Source organism: Littorina saxatilis, linkage group LG16 (genome assembly GCF_037325665.1).
Source record: "Littorina saxatilis isolate snail1 linkage group LG16, US_GU_Lsax_2.0, whole genome shotgun sequence".
Lineage (NCBI taxonomy): Eukaryota > Metazoa > Mollusca > Gastropoda > Littorinimorpha > Littorinidae > Littorina > Littorina saxatilis.
In genome coordinates this window covers 12,199,657-12,214,994 of record NC_090260.1, presented here as the reverse complement: position 1 = coordinate 12,214,994, position 15,338 = coordinate 12,199,657, and positions in this window count along the sequence as shown.

Genomic DNA, 15,338 nt, shown 5'->3' with positions numbered 1-15,338 from the left:
TACAGAACTGGCTAAAACACTGTTTAAAAATCAAATCATTTGTCTCTGACTTCTTTAACCTTGTCAGATCGAGTCGAACAACTGGATCTGGCAATGTCCATGGTGGTGTTTCTGTCCATCGATTTTCACTAACATGATCGAGTTTTATCTTTGATTCGGCCAGATGTGACTGAATCCGAGAAGACAGAGGTGCTCGATCATTTGGGTGACTTTCAAAAAATTCAGAGCATTGTGGTTGAAATACGCATTGGTAGGCTGGATTTGTAGGCATAGCTTTCAGTTTCAACACATAATTTAGGGTGAGTTTCAGGCGTCGCAGCCTCAGAGAGGGTTCTTTGGCCTCAAAATATAAGGACTGTACTGGAGACGTCCTGAAAGCTCCCAGACAAAGACGTATACCCTGGTGGTGTATTGTGTCTAATAGCCTTAGGTTGGATTTTGCGGCTCCACCATAGACGACACAACCATAGTCCAACTTGGATCGGATTAAAGCACGGTAAAGTCTGAGTAGGACTGTGCGGTCAGCACCCCAGTCCGTATGAGAAACCACTTTCAATACATCCAGAGCTTTCAGACATGATGTTCTCAGATACTGGATATGTTTAAGGAATGTTAGTCGACGGTCAAAGGTCAGTCCTAGGAATTTAAATTCTTCAACAACCTTGACAGGATTACCATTCAGGACCAGAGAGGGTTGGTTGGTTGGTTTTTGGGGTTTAATGTCTCTTCAGCAGATGCTAGCTGCTATTCGAGACCGATACAGTTATTTTCTTTTCCCTTCATATGGCAACTTCTACGTTTCAGACTATTTACATTCAAATCTATCACTGTAAAAGAAGGTTCTAAAAATTAATAATTTTCACTTCTGGTACTTTAAATCTTGTAAAAAATCTTGATCTCTTTTAAAAAGTTAAAAATCTTGTCCGGGGGAACATCCCGGAATAAAACCTTCAGTGTTTCCGCATTGTAGTGTTTGTCTCGAAATTCTTGAACGTCTACACATTTTGTGAGAACATGTTCTAATGTCCATGGTTCGTCACATCCAAAACAGTATGGTGGATCTTCACCTTTCAGCAGATACGAATGTGTAATGTGACTGTGCCCAATGTGTAAGCGACAGAGAACTGTCTCTTCTTTCCTGTTGAGGCGACATTGGGGTAGGCTGTCCGACAGCTGGGGAACGATCTTATGAAGTTTATTTTCTTCACATTCGTCCCATTCACTCTGCCATAGGTACTTTATGTACATGTTGGTGCGAGTTCTGAAATCTGAATGCTTTGTGTGTTTGTCAGTGATGAGTCTTTCTCTGGCTTCTTTAGCAGCTTGATCAGCTGCAGAGTTGCCTCTAATTCCAACATGGGATGGCACCCATGCAAACACAATCCTTTTGCCTTCTTCAATCAGAGATGCATGTAGCTCTTGGATTTCGACCAACAGTGGGTGATCTAGCTGAATTCTCTTCACGGCGGTAAGAGCCGATAGGGAATCCGACAGAATCAGGAAGTCTTTCTTTTTTGACTGATATACCTGTTTCAGAGCTAGCTGTAAAGCTTTCAACTCTGCAGAAAATACAGAACTGTCATCCGGAAGACGGGCCGAAAAGGCCCTATCGAGTTTAGGACCTGTGACAGAAGCTGATGCCACTTTACTTTCAGCTTTGGACCCATCAGTGTATATTCGTTGATGGGCAGGAAACTCGGTACAGAACTGGCTAAAACACTGTTTAAAAATCAAATCATTTGTCTCTGACTTCTTTAACCTTGTCAGATCGAGTCGAACAACTGGATCTGGCAATGTCCATGGTGGTGTTTCTGTCCATCGATTTTCACTAACATGATCGAGTTTTATCTTTGATTCGGCCAGATGTGACTGAATCCGAGAAGACAGAGGTGCTCGATCATTTGGGTGACTTTCAAAAAATTCAGAGCATTGTGGTTGAAATACGCATTGGTAGGCTGGATTTGTAGGCATAGCTTTCAGTTTCAACACATAATTTAGGGTGAGTTTCAGGCGTCGCAGCCTCAGAGAGGGTTCTTTGGCCTCAAAATATAAGGACTGTACTGGAGACGTCCTGAAAGCTCCCAGACAAAGACGTATACCCTGGTGGTGTATTGTGTCTAATAGCCTTAGGTTGGATTTTGCGGCTCCACCATAGACGACACAACCATAGTCCAACTTGGATCGGATTAAAGCACGGTAAAGTCTGAGTAGGACTGTGCGGTCAGCACCCCAGTCCGTATGAGAAACCACTTTCAATACATCCAGAGCTTTCAGACATGATGTTCTCAGATACTGGATATGTTTAAGGAATGTTAGTCGACCGTCAAAGGTCAGTCCTAGGAATTTAAATTCTTCAACAACCTTAACAGGATTACCATTCAGGACCAGAGAGGGTTCTGGCATGGCTCCCCTTTGTTTGCAAAGATGCATACAGACAGTTTTGCTGGTGGAAAATTTGAAACCGTTCTCTGTTACCCATTTTTGCACCTTGTCTATACATAATTGAAGCTGCCTTTCCACTCTATGTAGGGATTTGCCACGCACACAAAGTGCAAAGTCATCAACAAACAAGGATGACTCGGATCCTTTCAGTACTGCCTTTACTATGTTATTGATTTTGATGTTGAACAACATGGGTGATAGAATGCTTCCTTGAGGAACACCCATCTCTTGTTGACAGAACTCTGATAGGTTGGGACCGACCCGTACTGTAAAAAATCGATTACTTAGAAATCCTTCCACAAAAACAGGGAGACGTCCACGAAAACCCATTTCATGCAAATCAGCTAAAATACCGTGTTTCCAGGTCGTGTCGTAAGCCTTCTCGAGGTCAAAAAATATAGCTAGTACATGTTCAGATCTCGCAAAGGCCTCTCGAACGAAGGTCTCAAAACGTACCAAATGATCAGTGGTGCTGTGTCCCTTTCGGAAGCCACATTGCACATCACAGGCATGAAAACTGAAAAAAAAAAAAATACTGAAAAAAAAATTCGAAGGCGCGTAGCGCCAAGTTTTGCAGGCGCGTAGCGCCAAGTTTCGCAGGCGCGAAGCGCCAAGACTTCTAGGGGGGTCCGGGGGCATGCTCCCCCGAAAATTTTTTTTTTCAAGGGTGCAATTTGGTGCAATCTGGGGCTATCTGAGCCTTAAAATTGGATTCAAACATGGCCCCAAAACTATTTTACTATAGCTGTGACTAGGAAAAAAAAAAAAAAAAAAAAAAAAAAAAAATTAAAAAAAAAAAAAAAAAGGACAAATACGGAAATTAAAAAAAAATACGGTTTATTTTTTTCAAAAATACGGAAAATACGGAAAATACGGAGAATTTTCATGCCTGACATCACTTAAGAGGTTTTGTTTTTCTAGGTACCATACCATCCTAGCGTTGACCAATCTCTCCATGGTTTTACACAGACAGCTGGTCAAGGCTATCGGACGGTAGTTGCTGGGGTTTGTATGATCTTTACCTGGTTTTGGAATGGGGACAATCATCGCTTCTTGCCATGAAGGTGGAAAGGATCTCCTCTCCCATATGTGGTTAAAAACCTTCAGCAAGACCAGAAGACAACTTTCTGGTAGGTGTGTGAGGAACTGATAATGTATTCCGTCCAGCCCCGTTGCTGAGTTGTTGCATTTTTGTAAGGCTTGTTTGAGTTCAGTTATACTGAACAACTTGTTGTAGTTCTCCTCATTCTGAGATGAGAAGTTTATGGGTTTACGTTCTTGGGTGGCTTTGATTTTTTGAAAATCTGTGCAGTAATTTTCTGTTGATGAGTTTTTTTCCATTGTTGAAGCCAGAACGTTTGCTACTTCATTCTTTTGGGTTATAAGGGATCCATTTACCACAAGGTGGTTAATTGATGCAGATCCTTTTTTCCCTTTGATTTTACGAATAGCATTCCAAACTTTACTTGATGATACCTTAGAGTTTAAGTTTGAGCAAAAAGACCTCCAGGATGTTCTTTTAGAATGTTTTATGACAGTGCGACTCTTAGCGCGAAATCTGAAGAAAGTCAACTTCTTGCCAAGGGTCGGGCATCTGTAGAACCTGTGTAGACTTCTCTTTCGCTCAGATCGGGCTTCTTGGCATTCTTTATTAAACCATGGCACTTTAATGCGGTTGTTTGAAGATGTTTTTGGGATGTACTCAGTGGCAATGTCTTGTAGAGTGTTTGTAAAAATAGATGATGGGTCGTCACTTCCATCAAAGACAGTGTCTTCTGTGAGTTGGACAGAACATTCGGCAGTAAAAGACAGCCAGTTTGCCTTGTTCAGGTTCCATCTCTGGGGGGAAGCTTCTTCCAATCCATCTATTTGAGACATCAAGATAGGGAAATGATCGCTACCACATGTGTCATCATAGTAGGGAGAGTTTTTTGGAGGGAAATATAGGTGAAAGGACTGGTAAGGCAGAAATAAGACAAAAGAGGAGAAGTAAAGGGGTGGGGTAGCTTAGTGGAAACACTCCCGCCGCGTGAAGGCGACCCCATGGGAGCCTACATCAGGTGGTAGTACCATTGACTACTTCATTATTTCTATTGATATTTGTACTTCAGATTTTATTCGCTCGTTACGTGTCATGTCTTCTGTTGATTCATCACATTTTCCTGTTTCATTAGTGTTGAGTTGCCTAAACAATATTGATTTTTCTGACAAAGATCAGGCAAGCAAACCAAAATGAATTTCTAAAATGTGTTGGGACCAGTCTAAAGATCAGAGCTTTTTGGAAACTTGGTATAGAGATGATTTACATGATTTGTATGAACAAGCTTTTATTGTTGTGGACTATGATGTAAATGAAGCATTGAAATTGTTTACTGATGCATTGTTGTCGGCGAGTGAGTGTATGAGAAAGAGGGTTTTGGTAGGAGGCGGACAGTAGCGTAGGCCTGCGTTATGGTTTGACGATGATTGTAATACGGCGAAGACTGTTGCACGGCAACGCTTGACTGATTATAGACTTAGTAAATCAGATACAGACCGCAAACTTTATGTACAAGCACGGAAACAGTATAAGACGTTAACCAAAACAAAGAAAATAAGCTATAGCCGTAATAAAGCTTTACATCTGGCTTCTTTGGGAAAAGATGGGAAATTATTTTGGAAGGAAGTAAAGCAGTTATCGGGAAGAAAAAAGTCAGGGATTTCTAAGGAGGTTACTGATGCACAGTGGTTTGAACATTTTCAGCAGCTATTTAATGTTGACGTTGTAAGGCAAGCGGAGAGAGAGGGAGAGGGTGGGCAGGCTGGCGCAAGGGAAGTAACCGATGATATATGTGCCGACTTGAATGCAGTAATTAGAGAATCTGAGGTTTTAGAAGCCATTAGAAATTTGAAAAAAGGAAAAGCATGTGGTAGCGACGAAGTTCTAGCGGAAATGTTAAAGTTAGTTGCTGATACTGCTGTCCACTTCCTCACAAAATTATTTAATATCCTGTTTGACCAGGGCATTTATCCGGATGAATGGGCAAAAGCTATTATTGTTCCAATCTTTAAAAAGGGTGATCCCAACTTTCTTTATTTGATGATTAACGTCGTTTTCAACTATGAAGGTTATATCGCGACGAGGGAAAGGGGGGGGGGGGGGGGGGGGAGATGGGATAGAGCCACTTGTTAAGTGTTTCTTGTTCACAAAAGCACTAATCAAACAATTGCTCCAGGGCCTTGCAACGTAGTACAATATATGACCTTACTTGGAGAATGCAAGTTTCCAGTACAAAGGACTAAACATTTCTTACATACTGCTTGACTAAAATCTTTTTAAAAAAATGGAATATATTCTATACAAGAAACACTTAACAAGGGTAAAAGGAGAAACAGAATCCGTCAGTCGCCTCTTACGACATGCTGGGGAGCATCATGTAAATTCTTCCCCCTAACCCGCCGGGGGTGCAGACGGCAAGGTGAAAACTCGCAAAGAAGCTGCTGACGTACAAGAACAGAGGACAAAATGGGCTCTCCAAAAACAAAATCAAAGAGCAAATATGAATCCACAGCAAAAGAGAAGACTAAAGGAAAAGAGAAACAGAGAGTACAAGGAAAAGAAAGCCAAAGAATTTTTGCAGGACTCCCCTGGCATCAGTCTCTACTCTGAGACAGGGACCATGATCAAGGGCGGCAGACTGCTGATGACGTACCGCTGTGCCCGGGGCTCTACATCCTTAGAGAGCTTCCACCTGCACCTCAACAGGTTCATTCCTGGTGAGAACACATTCTTTTTGCCCAATCCTTGTGTGTATGTGTATTTTAGTTGCTATTTTCTCGTTTACTTGTCTTTTAAAGTATTTGTTTCTGTCTCTCTTTTGTTATGTTGTTGTAAACATTTGTACAATACTTTTCAGGTGACAGTGCTGGTGCAGTCAACTACCAGGCCTACTTGCTTGAGGGCCTGGCACACTGGAACCAGGATCGAGCTGCAGCTGCCCTGCCTCCCACCAAGGAGCCGTGGTGCTACACTGGTCTGATAACCAAGGGGGTCAACCAGCTCACCAATAAAGTCCTCGGCCGGAAGATCATCCCCAATTTCAAGTCACCTCTCCAGTACACTGGCGAGTTCTTTTTTAATATTTGTTTGCAGTTTCCTGGAAACATTGAAATGACTGTGCTTCTCATTGCTTTTGTTGCAATGCATCACTCATGTTGCTGTAATTGTGTCTTTTTTGTGCTGCTTTTTCTTTAGGGGAACTGATTGGAGTTGACTACCTCCTCCAGCAGAGTGACGAGCAGTACGCAAAGCAGTACGCAGAGGCTGCCGAGGAACTGAGCAATGTCGACGTCGAAGCTAAGGCTGATGATGAAGACGAGGGCTTCAATGAGGAGAAGATTGTGGAGGACGATGGAACGGTGGTTTCTGTGGAAGACATTTTCTCAGACCTGGCCGCAGGGCGCACAGAGCTTGTGGACTACAGGACAGGGTACCTGTGAATACCATTGCAGATCTGCTACACAAATCGACGCCAAGAAAGCGGAAATTGCTTGAGGAAAAGAATCTCATCGTGCATCCTGAACATGTGCAGGAACTACAGCTGGGTCATCGGGTCAAGAAATCTGCTCGTGGATTAAGCGGGAACTCATCAGAGACTCGTAAAGTTCACCGGGTTCTGTTGGAAACCACCAAAGGGCTTGGACTTGCGCAGAGAACTAGCCTTCTTGGTGTTAATAAAAAGACGGTACTGCGACATGACAACTTATGCCTCTCTCTATGGATTATATTATGAAGCTGTTGAAAACATGCAGAGATTGTACTCTCCAAGGAAAGATCGATGGGACGATCATTTGAAGGTGATTGGGAAAACTTGTCTTGAGGCCATTTAGGGTTGTCAATTACTTTTCGCTTCAAGGATTTTAACTGACGGAACAAGTCTTCCTCAGCATGATACATGCCGCTCAGGCTATGAGAACATGTCGTTTGGAATTGCCAATCGGTGTAACTTCTGCTACTGCGATGACATCGAATACGAGTGTAAACGGAACAGTATGCAGTCCACTGTTCACAAAGTAGTCGAGAACATGACAGGCAAGGCCCGGATCTGTTGTGTTTGGAGAGATGTTGTAATCTCTAATACTCAATGGGGGAGCATTCTCGCCAGTTCTTTCCACTCCGTGTCAGAAACGTGAAAAGTTTGAAGGATAACAGAATTTTTAAAGCGGCGGCCGCTTCAGAATATCAATGAAGTCGTTCTTTCTTTCCCCTTCGTGGAAAATTGTTCAATTGTGATTTACAAATGTAATATCCAGCTTTCCAGAAAGACGCTTCTCTGCCTCCATACGTGGTGGATCTGGCTCATTCCCATCAATCCTAGGATCCGCCTCCAGATGGTGTCTATCTTCTGTATGATATGCACGGACATGACCCGTCACTTTTGTGTCTGTGGATCTGGCTCATTCCCATCAATCCTAGGATCCGCCTCCAGATGATGTCTATCTTCTGTATGATATGCACGGACATGACCCGTCACTTTTGTGTCTGTGGATCTGGCTCATTCCCATCAATCCTAGGATCTGCCTCCAGATGGTGTCTATCTTCTGTATGATATGCACGGACATGACCCGTTTATATATATAAACAGATGAACTCTTACAAATCTATCTCCCTTGAGATTCGTTGTACCCCGACTCCACTGTATATATACATTTCTTTGCGCAAAGGAAGCCGGAGAAAGCTGTACCAGTGCTTTCAATGAACATCCCAGAAGAGCAGGTGGAGTCCCTCCAGCAGCAGCTAAGAATGGAAATGACAGCTGACATTCAGAAGGAGGTCAAGAAACGGGTGGAGGAGGAGTTGAAGAAACTTTGCGAGGACTGGGACGGCCAAAAGGAAGATGTCAAACGGTGCCTGAGGCGCACAAAGCGTCTGGAGGAAAAATTCCAGAAAATAACTGGCAGAGAGGAAGCATCCTCAACCCTTCCATCAACCTCTTCAGGACCCTCTTCTGTATCCCCTTCCACCCCAAAACAGTCCCCCATCTTCCACATCCCTTCCAGTTCCACTCCAGTACAGCCTTGCAATTCCCCATTCTCTTCCTCGCAGCCCCATACTCCATCCAATCCCAGTGTTATTTATTTTAATGGGTTGACAGAAGAAGACTTAAGGAAGGGCATCACTGGCACTGATGCAACAAAAATTGCAAAATCGCTTGCTCGTAAAATTTTTACCACTGAGCAGTTACTTCATTCTTCCTTCTCGGGTAAGCCAACCGTGCAAAATGATTTTAAGCCTCGACCTGCTCTTGATGGCAAAGCTAGGGAAACAATCTTCAAATTGACCAAGGAAGCTGCGCCTGGCACAGATTTCAAAATTGTGTACGGTGCAGTCACATCTTCCTTTATTTGGTGTTTAACGTCGTTTTCAACCACGAAGGTTATATCGCGACGGGGAAAGGGGGGAGATGGGATAGAGTCACTTGTCAATTGTTTCTTGTTCACAAAAGCACTAATCAAAAATTTGCTCCAGGAGCTTGCAACGTAGTACAATATATTACCTTTCTGGGAGATGGTTGGTTTTTGGGATTTAATGTCTCTTCAGCAGATGCTAGCTGCTATTCGAGACCGATGCAGTTATTTTCTTTTCCCTTCATATGGCAAGTTCTACGTTTCAGACTATTTACATTCAAATCTATCACTGTAAAAGAAGGTTCTAAAAATTAATCATTTTCACTTCTGGTACTTTAAATCTTGTAAAAAATCTTGATCTCTTTTAAAAAGTTAAAAATCTTGTCCGGGGGAACATCCCGGAATAAAACCTTCAATGTTTTCGCATTGTAGTGTTTGTCTCGAAATTCTTGAACGTCTACACATTTTGTGAGAACATGTTCTAATGTCCATGGTTCGTCACATCCAAAACAGTATGGTGGATCTTCACCTTTCAGCAGATACGAATGTGTAATGTGACTGTGCCCAATGTGTAAGCGACAGAGAACTGTCTCTTCTTTCCTGTTGAGGCGACATTGGGGTAGGCTGTCCGACAGCTGGGGGACGATCTTATGAAGTTTATTTTCTTCACATTCGTCCCATTCACTCTGCCATAGGTACTTTATGTACATGTTGGTGCGAGTTCTGAAATCTGAATGCTTTGTGTGTTTGTCAGTGATGAGTCTTTCTCTGGCTTCTTTAGCAGCTTGATCAGCTGCAGAGTTGCCTCTAATTCCAACATGGGATGGCACCCATGCAAACACAATCCTTTTGCCTTCTTCAATCAGAGATGCATGTAGCTCTTGGATTTCGACCAACAGTGGGTGATCTAGCTGAGTTCTCTTCACGGCGGTAAGAGCCGATAGGGAATCCGACAGAATCAGGAAGTCTTTCTTTTTTGACTGATATACCTGTTTCAGAGCTAGCTGTAAAGCTTTCAACTCTGCAGAAAATACAGAACTGTCATCCGGAAGACGGGCCGAAAAGGCCCTATCGAGTTTAGGACCTGTGACAGAAGCTGATGCCACTTTACTTTCAGCTTTGGACCCATCAGTGTATATTCGTTGATGGGAAGGAAACTCGGTACAGAACTGGCTAAAACACTGTTTAAAAATCAAATCATTTGTCTCTGACTTCTTTAACCTTGTCAGATCGAGTCGAACAACTGGATCTGGCAATGTCCATGGTGGTGTTTCTGTCCATCGATTTTCACTAACATGATCGAGTTTTATCTTTGATTCGGCCAGATGTGACTGAATCCGAGAAGACAGAGGTGCTCGATCATTTGGGTGACTTTCAAAAAATTCAGAGCATTGTGGTTGAAATACGCATTGGTAGGCTGGATTTGTAGGCATAGCTTTCAGTTTCAACACATAATTTAGGGTGAGTTTCAGGCGTCGCAGCCTCAGAGAGGGTTCTTTGGCCTCAAAATATAAGGACTGTACTGGAGACGTCCTGAAAGCTCCCAGACAAAGACGTATACCCTGGTGGTGTATTGTGTCTAATAGCCTTAGGTTGGATTTTGCGGCTCCACCATAGACGACACAACCATAGTCCAACTTGGATCGGATTAAAGCACGGTAAAGTCTGAGTAGGACTGTGCGGTCAGCACCCCAGTCCGTATGAGAAACCACTTTCAATACATCCAGAGCTTTCAGACATGATGTTCTCAGATACTGTATATGTTTAAGGAATGTTAGTCGACGGTCAAAGGTCAGTCCTAGGAATTTAAATTCTTCAACAACCTTGACAGGATTACCATTCAGGACCAGAGAGGGTTCTGGCATGGCTCCCCTTTGTTTGCAAAGATGCATACAGACAGTTTTGCTGATGGAAAATTTGAAACCGTTCTCTGTTACCCATTTTTGCACCTTGTCTATACATAATTGAAGCTGCCTTTCCACTCTATGTAGGGATTTGCCACGCACACAAAGTGCAAAGTCATCAACAAACAAGGATGACTCGGATCCTTTCAGTACTGCCTTTACTATGTTATTGATTTTGATGTTGAACAACATGGGTGATAGAATGCTTCCTTGAGGAACACCCATCTCTTGTTGACAGAACTCTGATAGGTTGGGACCGACCCGTACTGTAAAAAATCGATTACTTAGAAATCCTTCCACAAAAACAGGGAGACGTCCACGAAAACCCATTTCATGCAAATCAGCTAAAATACCGTGTTTCCAGGTCGTGTCGTAAGCCTTCTCGAGGTCAAAAAATATAGCTAGTACATGTTCAGATCTCGCAAAGGCCTCTCGAACGAAGGTCTCAAAACGTACCAAATGATCAGTGGTGCTGTGTCCCTTTCGGAAGCCACATTGCACATCACTTAAGAGGTTTTGTTTTTCTAGGTACCACACCATCCTAGCGTTGACCAATCTCTCCATGGTTTTACACAGACAGCTGGTCAAGGCTATCGGACGGTAGTTGCTGGGGTTTGTATGATCTTTACCTGGTTTTGGAATGGGGACAATCATCGCTTCTTGCCATGAAGGTGGAAAGGATCCACTCTCCCATATGTGGTTAAAAACCTTCAGCAAGACCAGAAGACAACTTTCTGGTAGGTGTGTGAGGAACTGATAATGTATTCCGTCCAGCCCCGTTGCTGAGTTGTTGCATTTTTGTAAGGCTTGTTTGAGTTCAGTTATACTGAACAACTTGTTGTAGTTCTCCTCATTCTGAGATGAGAAGTTTATGGGTTTACGTTCTTGGGTGGCTTTGATTTTTTGAAAATCTGTGCAGTAATTTTCTGTTGATGAGTTTTTTTCCATTGTTGAAGCCAGAACGTTTGCTACTTCATTCTTTTGGGTTATAAGGGATCCATTTACCACAAGGTGGTTAATTGATGCAGATCCTTTTTTCCCTTTGATTTTACGAATAGCATTCCAAACTTTACTTGATGATACCTTAGAGTTTAAGTTTGAGCAAAAAGACCTCCAGGATGTTCTTTTAGAATGTTTTATGACAGTGCGACTCTTAGCGCGAAATCTGAAGAAAGTCAACTTCTTGCCAAGGGTCGGGCATCTGTAGAACCTGTGTAGACTTCTCTTTCGCTCAGATCGGGCTTCTTGGCATTCTTTATTAAACCATGGCACTTTAATGCGGTTGTTTGAAGATGTTTTTGGGATGTACTCAGTGGCAATGTCTTGTAGAGTGTTTGTAAAAATAGATGATGGGTCGTCACTTCCATCAAAGACAGTGTCTTCTGTGAGTTGGACAGAACATTCGGCAGTAAAAGACAGCCAGTTTGCCTTGTTCAGGTTCCATCTCTGGGGGGAAGCTTCTTCCAATCCATCTATTTGAGACATCAAGATAGGGAAATGATCGCTACCACATGTGTCATCATAGACTTTAAATTCAAAGTCTAGAACAAGAGAGGTGTCGCAAATAACTAGATCTAGTATGGACTTGCATCCTGTTGCTGGATGGAGATATGTTGGTACTCCATCGTTTAAAACGCATAGATTACGATTGTCTAAAAAATCTTCTAGAATTCGTCCTCTCGTACTTAGAGAGTTGCTGCCCCATAAAGGGGAATGAGCGTTAAAATCTCCCATTAAAACAAAGGGAGCTGGAAGCTGATCAATAAGATTTTCAAGATCGTGCTTCGTGTAACATTTTGATGGTGACAGATATACACTGCAGAGAGTGATGGTTTTATCTAATGTCACTCGTGCTGCGACGGCTTGAATGTTTGTACATAGGTTGATCTCACTACAAAGTACACTTTTCTTAATCAAAAGAGCAACTCCCCCAGACGTGTTATTGTCTGAATGGTTTCTAAAAACATTGTATCCAGATACATTAAAATCTTTGTTTGGTTTCAGCATTGTTTCCTGTAATGCTGTAGCAACAGGATGAAATTTGTGTAAAAGTAGACATAATTCTTCATAGTTAGCTTGGACCCCTCTACAATTCCATTGAATAAAATTGGCTATGTTTGTTTAGTTTTAAGAAGTTTCTGCCTCCATACCCTCTTCGTCGGATAAACTCCCAAAATGATTGTATAGTGTGATGGGATTTTTCTCCATTTTTGGGGTGCGAGGCGATCTTTGGGGCAGAGTAACTTTTCCCTTGTCTGGAGGTGTTCGTGGTGTGGATTGAGTAAGGTCCACTACCTCCACTACCTCGACGGCCCCCTTCCTGTGAGTTGCCCTGTGAACGGGCTTCTGGGTTGGGGTGGTGAAGCGAACCTCACCAGGAGACCCCATAGGGTCCTCAATTGGGGTGGTGAAGCGAACCTCACCAGGAGCCCCCACAGGGTCTCCAGTTGGGGCGGTGAAGCAAACCTCACCAGGAGACCCCATAGAGTCTCCAGTGGGGATAGCCCCACCTGTGCTTTCATCTGTCTGTGTACAAATACTTTTGTTTCTTGTGGGCTCTGTCCTTTTCAACATGGACGGGCCTGCCTGGACACCCACAGACCTATATGAAATACTGGTCTGGGTGGGTGTTGACTTTGTTGCAGGTCTTTGACTGACTGCTGCCGCAAAACTTTTCTGGAAGGAAAAAACATTCGTTTTTTCAACCTCCTTCCTGGCGTCTGAGAAAGACATCTTTTTCTCCGTTTTTGTTTTTTGAATGGCCTGTTCAAACTTGTATTTTGGACATTCTCTGGAGGACGGGGAATGGTTTCCCTTACAGTTTGTGCAGGTGGGTGGTGATGTGCAGGGACCTTCGTGAGGATCTCCGCCACACCTCTCGCACACTGCCTTCTGTTTTCATCCAGCCTTTGAATGTCCAAATCTTTGGCATTGGAAACATCTCATTGGTGATGGAATATACAAAGTCACTCTTATTTGAACAAATCCCACTTTTATTTTCTCAGGGATGGTTGGGGTACAAAAAGTGACGAAAAGGGTGTTGGTGGGTACTCTGATATCGCCCTTCCTGATCAACACCCGGTACACATCAATGACACCTTGATCCTTTAGACCTTCTTTTATTTCAGCCTCACTGAGGCCCTCCAGCTCTCGGCATCGGATGACTCCTTTGCTGGTGTTCAGGCCTCTGTGAGGACTGACCTTGACCGGTCTATCAACAAATTTCTGACCATTCAGACGGAGAAGACCATCTGATGCCTTTTTTGAAGGACATTCAATCAGTAGAGAACCATTACGAAGCCTCTTAATGTTGTCTATCGTTGATGATACTCCTGCAATAACCTTCTGTATCGCAAAAGGCGAAAGTTTGGAGATGGGCTGTGCCTCATCTGCTGTCTCAACAACAATGAAACGGGGCCAGGCCTCGCTGATGTTGTTCTTTGATGCTCTGACTCGGACTTCATCGTCAGAGTCAGAGTCAACGCAGTATCTTCGTTTGTTTCCGTTTCGGGTGCTTGAAAAAAAAGAAGAAAAAGAAGAGGTGGCCATGTTTGGGGCCTTTATCTTCGTCGCATCTGATCCCCACCCACCACGGAGCCCAACGAGGGGACGCTTAGGTGGAGCGGTTATCCAACTCCAGAGCGCCAAGGATACAGATGGATATACGCAGCGATAAGAGGAAACATATGGTATCAATCTGTAATAGGAGATTTAACTCTTTCCAAGCGGAAACGGGTTAGGTAACAACTTGGCATAATGTTCGTCAACTCTTTCCAAGCGGAAACGGGTTAGGTAACAACTTGGCATAGTGTTTGTCCCGACTACCGCCGCCCCCTCCTACCGCCGCTTGCTCCTTTAGCCAAAGGTCCGATGCAATATGCTCAAGACATATACCCAGACTTGACCAGCCGATTGATTGAAGCGGGTAAGCCTTTTTCAACCTCCTGTCTTAGATAAAGACTGGGCCAAAATGATGTGTTGGCGCTACAAAGTCGCAACTAAGTAAACCCCTCAATCATCAGGTCACCAGCCCAAACCGGTACAGGTCGCAGCGCACGGCAAACACGCTGGGTCTTAAGAAGACCACAGAGAAATAAGGATGTGGAAAAGAAGACTTTTGGGAAGTGAAATAAAGGTGACGGATCCAGTCAGGTAGAAATAAGACAAGAAAGGAATCAGAAAACTGCAGGGAATAGTAGGGAGAGTTTTTTGGAGGGAAATATAGGTGAAAGGACTGGTAAGGCAGAAATAAGACAAAAGAAGAGAAGTAAAGGGGTGGGGTAGCTTAGTGGAAACACTCCCGCCGCGTGAAGGCGACCCCATGGGAGCAGGTGGGTGGTGATGTGCAGGGACCTTCGTGAGGATCTCCGCCACACCTCTCGCACACTGCCTTCTGTTTACATCCAGCCTTTGAATGTCCAAATCTTTGGCATTGGAAACATCTCATTGGTGATGGAATATACAAAGTCACTCTTATTTGAACAAATCCCACTTTTATTTTCTCAGGGATGGTTGGGGTACAAAAAGTGACGAAAAGGGTGTTGGTGGGTACTCTGATATCGCCCTTCCTGATCAACACCCGGTACACATCAATGACACCTTGAT